Consider the following 14749-nt stretch of genomic DNA (forward strand, 5'->3'; position numbering starts at 1 on the left):
GCCAGAGCAAGGCAAGTGACACTCATCCTTGAACATATTGAACCCATTATTGCAAATTCCCCGCTTTATTTATTCAAATATGCATTGTTTCAATTAAAGTATTAACTTTATGTTATTTTCGGGTAAACCTTATTATTATGCCGTTGTTTATCCAACTTTATTCATTGCTGGACCAGGGGTAATTTGATTAGAGTTAGGCCTAGGTTAATGCTTAGCCATGCTAGAACAAATAGCTCATGGGATCACATTTAATCATGCTTAGTTCTAGATAGCTGAGATATTGATTCATCACCCGGTTCGGGATCTACCAAGGCACAAGAGGGGACTGCCCGACTTGGTGTAAAGGAGGGGGTGCAACCTGAAGTGTGGTACAATTAAATAGGGAGGGTTATGTGATGGGTCCTATCACGGTCTCCTTTCCGGTATACCATGGTGGTATGTCGGCGCACGTTCAAGTGTAGTGGAGTCGTGTCTTGTGGGTACAGTAGTACACCTCTGATCAGAGTATAATCTATTCGAATAGCCGTGCCCACGGTTACGGGCAAGCTCCCAGCTTCACTGTGATTAGTGAACCTCTAATAACTTGAGTAATTGGTTTTTCACTAGGGACTACTGCATCGTGGTGTAGTGTTGAGTAGTGGTTGGGCCTGTTGTAACGTGGTGTAACATTGGACAGTGTTGTGGTATTTTTACAACTGTTATCTACTTATGCTTCACAGTATTCAATTATCTTTGTTCTTTTAATCTCTGTTATTTGTTTAACTGCTGCTTTATTGCAACTAACCATAGCCTGTCCTTGTTAATCCCTACGCATCATTTATTTCCCCCTTGTCCGTGTTACTTGTTGAGTACGGTGGTTTGTACTCAGCCTTGCTTAACTTTCCCCACCAGAGCTAGAAGTGGAGTCTGATGGAGATGTCTCTCAGGAGTGAGCTGATTCGCCGTCGAAGCGTTGCCTGTGGACTGGAGCCGTACCCGCTGGAGCTAGTCTACCTTTTTCTTTCCGCTGTATTTCCGCTAGAATAAGTGTAATTTTCAGTTGTTTCTAAGAACGATGGTTATGTAATCAACATTGTCTTTTTGTGTACCCTGGCTGGTCCTGGACAGGGATTTAATACACAATTAAGTTCAGAAATTCGTGTGAGGAATTTCTGGGCGTGACAAGTTGGTATCAGAGCCTCCTTTGACCGTAGGATCAGCCCAATGGAAACCCTAAGAGCCCTCTGCTTTTCATGTTTGTGCATAGTTTGTGAAAGTTAGAGTGTTTTGAAAATGGGTTAGTGTTTTTCAAAAGCGTGAGTCATTTAAAAAGACAAAACCCCTTTGGTTGAAAAGCGTGAGTAAATCGATTTACGGGTAAAACTTTATTTATTTTGTTTCTTTTATGATTTATTTATCTTGAAATAAAATTTTGCATCTATTGATTCCAAATCCTTGTGTTCTTTAGATGGCTGACCACCCCTTGTACCATCGTGGAAATGGAATGGCTGGATTCGTGGCAGAGTTGGCAAGAGTCTCGTTCACGGCAGGATACCCCTATGAGCCGGAGTACACCACGATTCACCCTCTTGAAGGCGAGTTTCCCCACCGAGTCAGATTGGAGCTACATGGAATCCCCGGTTTCCTCCCTAACTTGGAAGCAGAAGGAGCTGGAGGTTCGCATGAGCACGCTTGCCAGGAAGCTGCTTACAGTCTGATGACGACGCTCAGGGCCAGGCATGACCTGACGTTTCAGCATTCGGCTTACCGGTATCACCCTGGTCGTGGACCCAATTCCATGGTCAATAGGTTTCGGTCTGCCCGAAGTGAGCAAGACCCTACCTTCGGTACGATGTGCATGGCGCTGCAAGGCCTCGATCAGATGCATCACGATCTCCACGAAGCGTCCATGGCCTTGAACAACGCCAAGCTCACTCAGATCGTCCGTCTGCAGGATGAGATCGACCGGTTGAAGAAGGAGAATGCCAGGCTCAAAGGACTCCTAGAGCCCGGTGGTGCAAGGCTTCGTACTACGGCAAGAAAGCGAACCCGTGGGCCGCCAAGAGTTCAGTCTTACCCCGGAGCCCCGGATGAACCAAGACCACTGATGCAGATGGTGCCAACCTCTCCGACCCTAGTGCCCGAGGAAGGTGTCTCCCCATTCAACGCTGCAAGGAACCACAACGGGATCGTCACAGTCTCTAGCAGCAGCGAGTCCGCTTCTGGTGAAGATGAAGATGGTCTCCCCAGTAACTCTAGGAGCCGCTCTGAAGACGAGGAAGAAGACCCGTCTCCCGTCGTCGATCGTCGCTCTCCTTCCGTGCCCTAGACATCGCCCTTAGCTTCGTTCTTAGTCGTTGTGTGCTAGCTTTGGTGTGTTAGGTTTGCTTCGCTTGGGGCTAGTGGTGAACCATAGCAGTAGTGGGGTTATGGTTGTACCGCCAGGAGTTGTGTGGTTTTAAGTGTGTTTCTTAAGCAAGACAATTACAGTTCACTAATTAAATAAAGCCCCGGTTTGCTTAGTCGTTTCTTTTTCTTCTTTCTCTTTCTGTTCCCTCCCGCTCCTACAGATGGTGAACACCCGCCACGGCAACCGCGACACCGACCAGTCCAGCACCAGAGGACCGCCCCCACCGCCTCCACCACAGAACCCGTCGCTTGCTCAAATTCTCGCTAGCCAGGCCCAGATGCTCTCTTGGATGATGCAGCAGATGCAACAGCAGCAGCAGCAACACCAACAAGTGCTACAGCAGCTCTTGAACCACAACCAGAATAACCAGCAACAGCATGGAACACCCCCATTGCAGTCCAAGTTGCCAGAGTTTCTCCGTGTCCGTCACCCGACCTTTTCAAGCACTACCAACCCCATGGAGGCAAGTGACTGGCTCCATGCTATCGAGAAGAAGCTCAACCTACTGTAGTGCACTGGCCAAGAGAAAGTCTCCTTCGCTGCACATCAACTGATGGGTCCCGCCTCTGCTTGGTGGGATAATTTCCTGGTTACCCGCACCGCCACCACGGAAGTGACTTGGGCGGAATTCTGTCTTAACTTCCGCAAGGCCCATATTCCTGATGGGATAGTCACCCAAAAGAAGCGTGAGTTCCGCGCTTTGCAGCAAGGTACCAAGACAGTGACAGAGTACCTTCATGAGTTCAATCGCCTAGCGCGATATGCTCCCGAGGACGTTCGCACTGATGCCGAAAGACAAGAAAAATTCCTCGGAGGTTTGGATGATGAGCTGAAGAAGCAGTTGCTTTCGGGCGACTATGCTGACTTTGAAAGACTAGTGGATAAGGCCATCCGTCAGGAGGATCAGCACCTCCAGATGGACAGGAAAAGGAAGGCTTCACAGTTCAGGTCTAACCAGCCGCCTCCGCAGAAGCCCCGATTCCACACCAGCCCCCATCCTCAGAATCAGCAACACGGGCAATCGACCTTTATTGTCCACCAACATCGTCCATACAACCCCAGCAACTTCTCCAGCGGCTTGTCCCAACGTACTCCACCTCAACGCGCTCTTCCAGCACCAGCTCCCCGGCAACAGAATGCTCCTCCACCAACAGCTCAACCTCCTCCAGCCAGGAAGGATGCAGGTGCAAAGCCTGGAGTGTGCTACAACTGTGGCGACCCAGGTCACTTCGCGGACAAGTGCCCGAAGCCGAAGCGTAGCGGGCAGAGGTTCGTGCAAGCTCGCGTGAATCATGTCACTGTAGAAGAAGCACAGGCTGCGCCAGAAGTAATACTGGGTATGTTTCCTGTTAACTCCGTACCTGCTACAGTACTTTTTGATTCTGGTGCTACACACTCTTTTATTTCAAGAAAGTTTGTGGGATTGCTTGGGTTAAGAAGGGAAAAGTTAAGAGACCCGATGCGGGTTAGTACTCCAGGGCATAGTATGTTTTCGGACCTTTATAGCCCTAATGCGCCCATAGAAATCCAAGGGACATCCTTTCTAGCCAATCTCATCCTTCTCGAATCTAAAGACCTAGATGTCATTTTGGGAATGGACTGGCTTACCAAGCATCAAGGAGTGATTGTTGTGCCAAGCGTACAATCACCTTGACCAGTGAAGGTGGTAAAGTGGTGACTTATCAGTCGCCAGAGTCAGTGACAATCAGGACTTGTTTGAATCGGGTGGAAGTCGAAGAGCAACCCTCGGAAACCGTCAAAGATCCGAAGAAGTTGGAAGACATACCAGTGGTTTGTGAGTATCCGGAGGTGTTTCCAGATGATCTCACAATGATGCCGCCAGAAAGAGAGATCGAGTTCCGTATCGATTTGGTACCAGGGACTACACCGATCTATAAGAGACCCTACAGGATGGCAGCTAATGAGATGGCAGAAGTGAAGAAGCTAGTGGATGAACAGCTTCAGAAAAGTTACATCCGACCGAGTACCTCGCCTTGGGGTGCCCCGGTTATTTTTGTTGAGAAGAAGGACAAAACTAAGAGAATGTGTGTGGACTATCGTGCTTTGAACGATGTTATCATCAAGAATAAGTACCCTCTGCCAAGGATTGATGATCTGTTTGATCAGTTGAAGGGAGCTAAAGTTTTCTCCAAGATCGATTTGAGATCGGGGTATCACCAGTTGAGAATTCGGGAAGAAGATATTCCTAAGACGGCATTCACTACTCGCTATGGCTTGTATGAATGTACGGTAATGTCGTTTGGACTTACTAATGCCCCGGCATTCTTCATGAATCTCATGAATAAGGTGTTCATGAATACCTGGATAAGTTTGTGGTTGTCTTCATTGATAACATTCTTATCTACTCCAAGTCAGAAGAAGAGCACGAGCAACATTTGCGGATTGTGCTAGGGAAACTAAGAGAACACCAGTTGTATGCCAAGTTCAGCAAGTGTGATTTTTGGCTGCACGAAGTGAAGTTCCTTGGCCATGTGATCAATGCCCAAGGTGTAGCAGTGGACCCCAGTAATGTGGAGTCAGTAATCAAGTGGACCCCGCCTAAGACGGTTTCCCAAATCAGGAGTTTCTTAGGACTTGCGGGCTATTACCGCCGGTTCATTGAGAATTTTTCGAAGATAGCCAAGCCAATGACACAGTTGTTGAAAAAGGAAGAGAAGTTCAAATGGTCAAGCGAGTGCAATAAGAGTTTTGAAGAGCTCAAGCAAAGGTTGGTTTCAGCACCAGTATTGGTTTTGCCAGATCAAATGAAAGACTTCCAGGTTTACTGTGATGCATCCAGATCAGGACTTGGATGTGTGCTAATGCAAGAAGGAAAGGTGGTTGCTTACGCCTCTCGTTAGTTGAGACCACATGAGGGTAACTACCCGACTCATGATTTGGAACTAGCAGCTGTGGTGCATGCCCTAAAAATTTGGCGACACTACTTAATTGGTAACAAGTGTGAAGTATATACGGATCATAAGAGTTTAAAGTATATCTTTACACAACCGGATTTAAACCTCCGCCAGCGAAGATGGTTGGAATTTTCAAGGATTATGATTTAAGTATCCACCATCCAGGCAAAGCAAATGTAGTTGCAGATGCTTTGAGCCGGAAGAATTACTGGAATGCTGCGGTATCAACGGAAGTTTGTGAGCAGTTACAGCAGGAGTTTGAACGACTAAATTTGGGTTTAGTCGAAGAAGGTTTTGTGGCAACCCTAGAAGCGCAGCCCACTTTGGTGGATCAAGTTCGCCAATCCCAAGCAAATGATCCGGAGATAGCCGAACTAAAGAAAAATATGCGAGTCGGTAAAGCTCGGGATTTTTCAGAAGATGAACATGGAACAATCTGGATGGGAAACAGGTTGTGTGTACCAGATAACAAGGAGTTAAGGGAGTTGATACTCCAAGAAGCTCATGAAACCTAGTACTCTATTCACCCCTGGAGTACCAAGATGTATCAGGACCTCAAAGAAAAGTTTTGGTGGGTCAATATGAAGAGGGAAATTGCAGAGTATGTCGCCTTGTGCGATGTTTGTCAACGAGTCAAAGCAGAACACCAAAGGCCAGCAGGACTGTTGCAACCTCTCCAGATTCTAGAATGGAAATGGGAAGAAATCGGGATGGATTTCATCACTGGTTTACCAAGGACCGCTACCGGTCATGACTCGATTTGGGTAATTGTTGATCGACTGACAAAAGTTGCCCATTTCATACCAGTTCACACTACCTACTCGGGGAAAAGATTAGCTGAGATTTACTTGGCTAGGATCATGTGTCTACATGGAGTACCGAAGAAGATCGTTTCTGATCGAGGAAGTCAGTTTACTTCAAAGTTTTGGCAGAAGCTACAGGAAGAATTGGGAACCCGACTGAATTTCAGTACGGCTTATCACCCACGGACAGATGGTCAGACGGAAAGAGTAAATCAGATTCTTGAAGACATGCTTAGAGCTTACGCTCTCGACTTTGGTGGAACTTGGGACAAGAATCTACCGTATGCGGAGTTCTCATAGAACAACAGTTATCAAGCCAGTCTGCAGATGGCACCTTTTGAAGCATTGTATGGGCGAAAGTGTCGTACACCCCTCTTCTGGGATCAAACAGGAGAACGTCAAGTTTTTGGGACTGAAGTTCTAAGTCAGGCCGAAGAGAAAGTCAGAATAATCCGTGAAAGGTTGAAAACGGCCCAAACCAGACAGAAGAGTTATGCCGATAATCGTCGAAGGGACTTAGCCTTCGAGGCAGGAGACTATGTGTACCTCCAAGTCACACCTTTGTGAGGAGTACACCGGTTTCAGACCGAAGGAAAGTTAGCACCACGTTTCGTGGGACCATACCGAATAATGGAATGCAGGGGAGAAGTTGCGTATCAGTTAGAACTCCCCGCTAACATGGCCGGAATCCATGACGTGTTCCATGTGTCGCAGCTCAAGAAGTGTCTCCGTGTGCCTGAAGAACAGACCAACTCCGAGCACATCGATCTACAGGAAGATCTAACTTATGTGGAGAAACTAGCACGGATTCTAGAAACCAGTGAAAGGAAGACTCGGAACCGTGTGATCAGATTCTGGAGAGTGCAGTGGAGTCATAACTCAGAAGAAGCGACATGGGAAAGAGAAGATGAGCTCAAGGCCGCCCATCCGCACCTCTTCGCCAGCGCCTCCGAATCTCGGGGTCGAGATTCCGTTTAAGGGGGGTAGGTTTGTCACACCCGGAGTTTTGTCCTAAGCCTAAAATCGTAAAAAGAAATCCGTAAATAACAATCGGCTTAATTAACTCAGGAAAAATCCCTCTAAAAGGAATTAATTCAATTAAACCGAGGCTCACAAATCGGCTAACTGGATTTAAACTTAAATTGCAGAAGTATAAAATTTGGCCAAACAAATTAATTTAAAACTCGGCAAAAGTGGGGCTTTCCTTTCTCCCTCCTTTTTCCTTTCTTTTTCCCTTCCTTCTCAAATTGGGCCGAAGTCCAATTTCCTCCCTCCCTTTTCTTTTTCCTTTTTCTTTTTCTTTTTCTTCCTTCCCGGGCCGGCCCAGCCGAGCCGGCCCACCACTCCCCCTCGGCCGGCCCAGCCGACCGGCCGCTCTCCCCCGTCCCGCGCGCGCCCCCGCCTGGGCCGCCGCTCGGCCCAGCTCGCCGCGTCGCCCGCGCCCGCGAGTCCGCGTCGCCTCCCTCCTCCCTCGCGCCACTGACAGGTGGGGCCCACCTGTCAGTGACCGTTCCCCCGCCAGCGCCCGCGCCCGCGCCCGCGCCCACGCCCGCGCCGCGCCGCGCCGAGTTCGACTCCGCGCCGCCGCCGCAACAGCCGCCGCCGAGACCGCGTCGTGCCCGACACGGTCTCCAACCTCCGCCCGCCCTAGCCGGTGCCGCTGCCCTTTAAATCCTGAGCCGCCGCACGCCGTCGCCCACTTTCCGTCTTCGCTCGAGTCGCCGCCGCGCTGTCGCCATTCGCCGCCACCGTTCAATCTCACCGCCAGCGGCCGGTCGTCGTCGTCCAGCTGCGTCACCGCCTCCGCATCGCTGTCGCCGACTTGCTGCCGCCCTCGTCGCCGCCAGGGAGCCTCCCCAGCGCCGCGCATTCCTTCGCCGCCCGGTCGCCGTCGCGCCCGGCCTCCTCGCCGTCGCCACTCGATCTCCGTCGCCACCGCCGATCTCCCGCTCCTACCCGCGTCGCCACCTTCGCCTCGATCTCGTCGACCCGCCCACGCGTTCGCCGCCGCCGGTGAGCGTCTCCATCCTCCTCCCCTCTCTCTCCCCCTTCCCGGCCGACCGCCGCCAAGCCGCACGCCGTCGCCGGACGGGTGCGAAGCTCGTCCTCGCCGCCTCCCGCTGCGGTCGTCGTCGCCTTCGCGACGCCGTCGTCAAGCCGTCGCCACCCGCGCTCGTGCGTTCCCGCGCCCGCCGCTCGCTCGCCGTCGTCGCGCCAGCCCGCTGCCGCCGCCTCGCTCGGTTGCGCCGAGTGCGCCGCCGTCCCGGTTGTCCGCCGCCGCTGTCGCCGGTCGCCGGTCATCGCCGTCGCGCCGTGCCGTGCGCCGTCGCCGGGCGTTGCCGCTCTCGCCGCCGCCAGCTCCCGCCGCCGGCCGCGCTCGCTCCCCTCTCTGCTCCCCTCTCGCTGACCGACGGGGCCCACCCGTCAGTCGCCCCGCGCTCTCCTCCTCTCTCTCCTCCCCGGGCCCGCGTGTCAGTCTCTCCCTCCCTCTCTCTCTCACCGACAGGTGGCCCCCACCTGTCAGCCGTCGCCTCCTCTCTCCTCGCTGACGTCAGCAGCCCCATTAATTGCGCAATAATTGATTTAGGACTTTTCTGTTTAGCTAAAAAACCCAGAAAACTTCTAAAATTCATAAGTAATTCATCTAGTCTCTGTTTAGGTCCATTAAAATTTCATTAAATTCATAAAATTGTTAAGAATCCATTAAAAATAGTTTCTTTTGCTGTTTCAGTAGAGTTTGTGCCTGTTTTATTTATTTTTGTGCTTTATCGCTTAGATTCGGACCTTGTCGAAGAGCCGGTTTACTTCGAGATCGTCACCGAAGGGGCCAGAGCAAGGCAAGTGACACTCATCCTTGAACATATTGAACCCATTATTGCAAATTCCCCGCTTTATTTATTCAAATATGCATTGTTTCAATTAAAGTATTAACTTTATGTTATTTTCGGGTAAACCTTATTATTATGCCGTTGTTTATCCAACTTTATTCATTGCTGGACTAGGGGTAATTTGATTAGAGTTAGGCTTAGGTTAATGCTTAGCCGTGCTTAGAACAAATAGCTCATGGGATCACATTTAATCATGCTTAGTTCTAGATAGCTGAGATATTGATTCATCACCCGGTTCGAGTTAATGTCAACTAAAATATTGATAATGGTGGGCTGTGGGTGCATGGTTTTGAGAGTTGCACCCATGGCGATTAAGGACCGGTTCACGGGAAACCCTGGAAGTAATTAAGTGCTAACCACACGCCGAAATGGGTAAGGTGGGATTTGAAGCATGACTTCGAACTATTTGACGTACCCAGGCAAGGGTAGGCGTGTTGGAGTTTGGATGGGCAATCATGGTGTAACGAAAGCCTCTGCTGCTTCCGGATCTACCAAGGCACAAGAGGGGACTGCCCGACTTGGTGTAAAGGAGGGGGTGGACCTGAAGTGTGGTACGATTAAATAGGAAGGGTTATGTGACAGGTCCTATCACGGTCTCCTTTCTGGTATACCATGGTGGTATGTCGGCGCACGTTCAAGTGTAGTGGAGTCGTGTCTTGTGGGTAAAATAGTACACCTCTGATCAGAGTATAATCTATTCGAATAGCCGTGCCCACGGTTACGGGCGAGCTCCCAGCTTCACTGTGATTAGTGAACCTCTAATAACTTGAGTAATTGGTTTTTCACTCCGGACTACTGCAACGTGGTGTAGCGTTGAGTAGTGGTTGTGCCTGTTGCAACGTGGTGTAACGTTGGACAGTGTTGTGGTATTTTTACAACTGTTATCTACTTATGCTTCACTGTATTCAATTATCTTTGTTCTTTTAATCTCTGTTATTTGTTTAACTGCTGCTTTATTGCAACTAACCCTAGCCTGTTCTTGTTAATCCCTATGCATCATTTATTTCCCCCTTGTCCGTGTTACTTATTGAGTACGGTGGTTTGTACTCAGCCTTGCTTAACTTTCCCCACCAGAGCTAGAAGTTGAGTCCGATGGAGGTGCCTCTCAGGAGTGAGCTGATTCGCCGTCGAAGCGTTGCCTGTGGACTGGAGCCGTACCCGCTGGAGCTAGTCTAACTTTTTCTTTCCGCTGCATTTCCGCTAGAATAAGTGTAATTTTCAGTTGTTTCTAAGAACGATGGTTATGTAATCAACATTGTCTTTTTGTGTACCCTGGCTGGTCCTGGACAGGGATTTAATACACAATTAAGTTCAGAAATTTGTGTGAGGAATTTTTGGGCGTGACAATGAAGCTGATCATCTTGTGCCCCGAGGCTGCATCTACCAACTGATCGGCTACTGGCATCAGGTTTTCGTCTTTTGGCGTTGCTTTGTTCAAATCTCTGAAGTGCATGCATACCTGAAGCTTGCAGTTCTTCTTGAGCACAGCGACGATGTTGGTGTCCCACTCTGCGTACCGACAAGGCCGAATAAACTTGGCATCATACAGCCTGGTGATTTCTGCGTTGATTGGTTCATACATGTCGTGCTTGAATCTCCATGGTGTTTGCTTGAAGGGTCGATAGCCTGGCTTAATCGACAGCCGATGTTCAACAATCGATTGGCTTAGTCCTGACATCTCATGGTACTCCCATGCAAAGCAGTCGACGTACTCTTTTAATAACTTTATTAATTCCCCCGATATTCTAGAGGTAGGTTTGCACTGATGTATGTCAGCCTCGGCCCCTCTCCAGGTGGTATGTCTATCTCTTCTAACTTATCGGCTGACATAAACCCTTGGCCTAGTTTTTCATCTAAGTCGTCGACTGCCCCAGTCAGGGTGTTTACTGGGACTCCTGATCGCGCATTGGCTGAATCCTAGTGTCCGATATGCTCAGGAATTCCCCTGACTAGGGTTTCCCAGATATGCATTCATAGCCTTTTGACTCCCACGGGGGGAGGTCCGTGGTGGCTACGTTTACCGACCTATCTGCTGCGACCACCTCCACCTGGTCTCCATGCCACTGTATTAGGTTTTGGTGCATGGTGGACGGTATGCAATAGTTGGCATGAATCCAATCTCTTCCATGGAGCAGACTGTAAGATCCCTTGTCGTCGATGATGAAGAAAGTGGTCGGCAGCGTCTTGCTTCCGACTATGGGTTCGATGTTGAGGCACCCCTTGGCTTCCGATGAGTTGCCCCCGAAGTCTTTCAGAATCATGTTGGTCCTGATTAGATCCTCGGGGGTCTTGCCCAGCTTCCTGTAGGTGGAGTACGACATCAAATTGACTGTTGCACCACCATCGACCAACATCTTGGCCATTGGCTTCCTGTCAACATGCCCTTGGATGTATAGCGGCCGAAGATGCCGATGGTCTTTTTCTACCGGTTTTTCAAGGATGGCCGGCTACGACGGCAGGACTAGCTGGGCAGTCGCCTCTTGTGCTTCGTCGTTGAACCAATTGGCCTTGTATTCTGCTGGGAGTATGACAACCATGCTCATGTCGGCCAATGGCTTGTGAACTTCAGATTTGACGCACCATTCTTTGCGTGTCCTCTTCAGTGCCGACGAGTGTTCTTCGACCCGCTGCTATTGTAGTTCTTGTTGATGGAGGCGTTGGAGCCATCTCTTTTTGTTCTTGGTGAACAACCTAGTAGGGCACCATTGCTCAGGCTTCATCGGCTGGTCATGTTCTTCACCTTGGTAATATTGCCCGACTTCTTCCTCTTCGTACTCCTGTTCTCGCAGATCCAACCTATCATGCACCAGGATATGGCACCTTGCATCTCTTGGTGGTTTCCATGACCTCCTAGGGCACGAGCGTTCGCTGGTGTGATCCCATTCCTTGGGTGTCACGCCTAGAAATTTACACCAAATTTCTGAACAATAGCATGTATTAAATCTCGGTCCAGGCATCAGCCCGAGTACACACTATGACAAATTAATACACAGTTCCACGTCTTAAAAACAAATAAAAACAATTATCTATCGAAATGCAGCGGAAAAAGAAAACAAACTAAACCATCTAATCTTCAGCTTTAGCTGGCGATGACGGCTCCACACCACAGGCATTCTCGACGGCGGACTGAACCCCACTTCAACCTTCGGAACAACCTTCTGACTCAGGCTCTGGCACTTGCTCTGGTGGGGGAAAATTAAGCAAGGCTGAGTACAAACCACCGTACTCAACAAGTAACACCTAATAGAGGGAGAATAATGAATGCAATAGGGTAACAAGGATAGGCTAAGGTTAAATTGCACAAAGCTGCAGTAATTTATCAAAACAGTAGATAAAATAGACTAAAATAAAAGTAAAGTAACATTTAAAATAATCATCCACTGTCCAACGTTACACCATGTTGCAACAGGCCCGAACCACTGTCGAACGTTACACCACGTTGCAACAGGGTCAACCCTCTGTCCAACGTTAAACCACGTTGCGACAGACCCAAACCACTGCCAACGTTACACCACATTGCGCATGGTCAAACCAGTTCCAAGATTAATAAAATTATTAAAGAGGTTCAACTAATCCCAGTGAGTCTGTCAGTTCGCCCAATAACCGCGGGCACGGCTATTCGAATAGTTTTACTCTGCAGAGGTGTACAACTTTACCCACAAGACATGGCTCCCAAGCATGTTACCATGCCCCAACGTATCACCACGATACCTCAGTACGGAAACCATGATAAGACCTTTCACCTAACCCTCCCTAGACAATCGCACCACACTTTAGGTTTCACCCCCTCCTTTACACCAAGTCGGGCAGTCCCCTCTTGTGCCTTGGTAGATCCAGAAGCAGCAGAGGCTTTCGTTACCTTGGTTAGACCCACGAGGAACTTCGGCGACGACTTCGAGAACGAACGGCGCTGCGACGGGGTCAAAACCTACGACAAACAAGGCAAAACAAACAAAACAGGCTAAAAACTACTGAAACAGAGAAAGAAACTATTTTTAATGGATTCTTGGCATTTTTATGGATTTAATGAAATTTGAATGGACCTAAACGGAGACTAGATGAATTACTTATGAATTTTAGAAGTTTTCTAGGTTTTTTAGCTAAACAGAAAAGCCTTATTGAATTATTGCGCAATTAATGGGGCTGCTGACGTCAGCGAGGAGAGAGGAGGCGCTGACAGGTGGGGTCCGCTTGTCGGTGGGACAAAGGGGAAGTGGGCGGCTGACAGCTGGGCCCCACGGGAGGAGAGAGAGGGAGAGAGGGGAGGAGAGGCTGACACGCGGGCCCGACCGAGAGGGAGGGGCTGGCGGGTGGGACCCGCTGGCCAGTGAGAGGGAAACAGAGAGGGGAGGAGAGCGCAGCTGGCGGCGAGCGGCGCGGCAGAGACGGCGAGGGCCGAGGAGAAGGAGAAGGTGGCGACGGCGATGACCGACGGCGCGAGGGCGTCGAGGTCGGCGACATCGACCGGCGACCGGAGGGCGACGACGGCGTTGGCGAGCACTGGCGTGAGGCGACGGGTGGCGGCGCACGGCGAGGCAGGGGTCACGGCGAGCGGAGGGGTGGCGGCGACGGAGAAGGTGGCGACGAGAACGGCGACGACGAGAAGGCGTGGAGGAGGCGGAGACAGCGACGGGGTGGCGCGGCTCGGAGCGGCGACGAGCGGTGGGAGGGAAAGACGGTGACGGACGCCGGCAGCGGGGCTTGGCGACCGTGCGACGACGGTGACGAAGGGCGGAGATGAAGGTGGTGGTGGGCGGAGGGGCGACGGCGACGCAAAGATGGCGATTGCGACGAAGTGGGGAACGGCGGCGTGGAGACACGGCCGAGAGGGAGAGGGATCGGGGCGGCGCGGTGGTGAGTCAGCCAGCGGCGCGGCGGGTGGAGGAGCTCAGCGACGGCGTCGCGAGGGTGACGGTGCTGGCGGAGGGTGGTGGACGGCGGTGACGGCGACGACGTCGAGCGGCGACCCGGCGGCGGCAGCGCGTGGCTCCTGGGCGCTTACCGACGGCACGGGGAGGTCGGCAGCGGTGGCAAAGAGGGAGGAAAGAGGGAGAGAGGAGAGGAGAACTCACCAGCGGCGACGGAGAGCGGCAGCAGGTCGGTGAGGACGAGGCAGAGGTGGAGACGCGGATGAGCGACGGCTTGCGACGTTCGGTGGCGAGACCGGCCAACGGCGTCGAGACGACGGGGCACGGCGGCGGGAGGGACGAAGGGGGCGGCGATGAAGCTCGGCGACCACCGGTGCCGACGAAGGCCGGCGGGAGGTCGGTGAAGACGAGGCGGCGGTGGTGACGCGGGTGGGCGGCGACGTCCGACGGCCGACGAGGAGATCGGCGGCTGACGGCGACGGAGGGGAGCTTCGGGCGGAGAGGGGGAAAGTGGCGGCGGGGCAGCGGCACGGGGATTTTATAGGGTGGTGGCGCCGGCTAGGGCGGAGCGGCCGGTGGAGACCGAGTCGACGACGCGGCGAACTCGGCGGCGGCGGTTGCGGGGGCGGCGCGGCGGCCGGAGGAGTCGAGGCGGAGGCGGACTCGGCCGGCGCGGCGCGGCGCGGGCACGGGCGCGGGCGCTGGCGAAGCTTGGTCGCTGACAGGCGGGGCCCGCCTGTCAGTGGCGCAAGGAAGGAGGGAAGCGAGACAGACTTCGCCGTGGCGCGGCGGGAGCGGGCGAGCTGGGCCGACGGCCCAGGCGGAGGGGAGCGCGCGCGGGAGGGGCGGGAGGCCGATGGCCTGCTCGGCTGGGCCGGCCCGGGAA

Source organism: Oryza brachyantha, chromosome 11 (assembly GCF_000231095.2).
Source record: "Oryza brachyantha chromosome 11, ObraRS2, whole genome shotgun sequence".
NCBI lineage: Eukaryota > Viridiplantae > Streptophyta > Magnoliopsida > Poales > Poaceae > Oryza > Oryza brachyantha.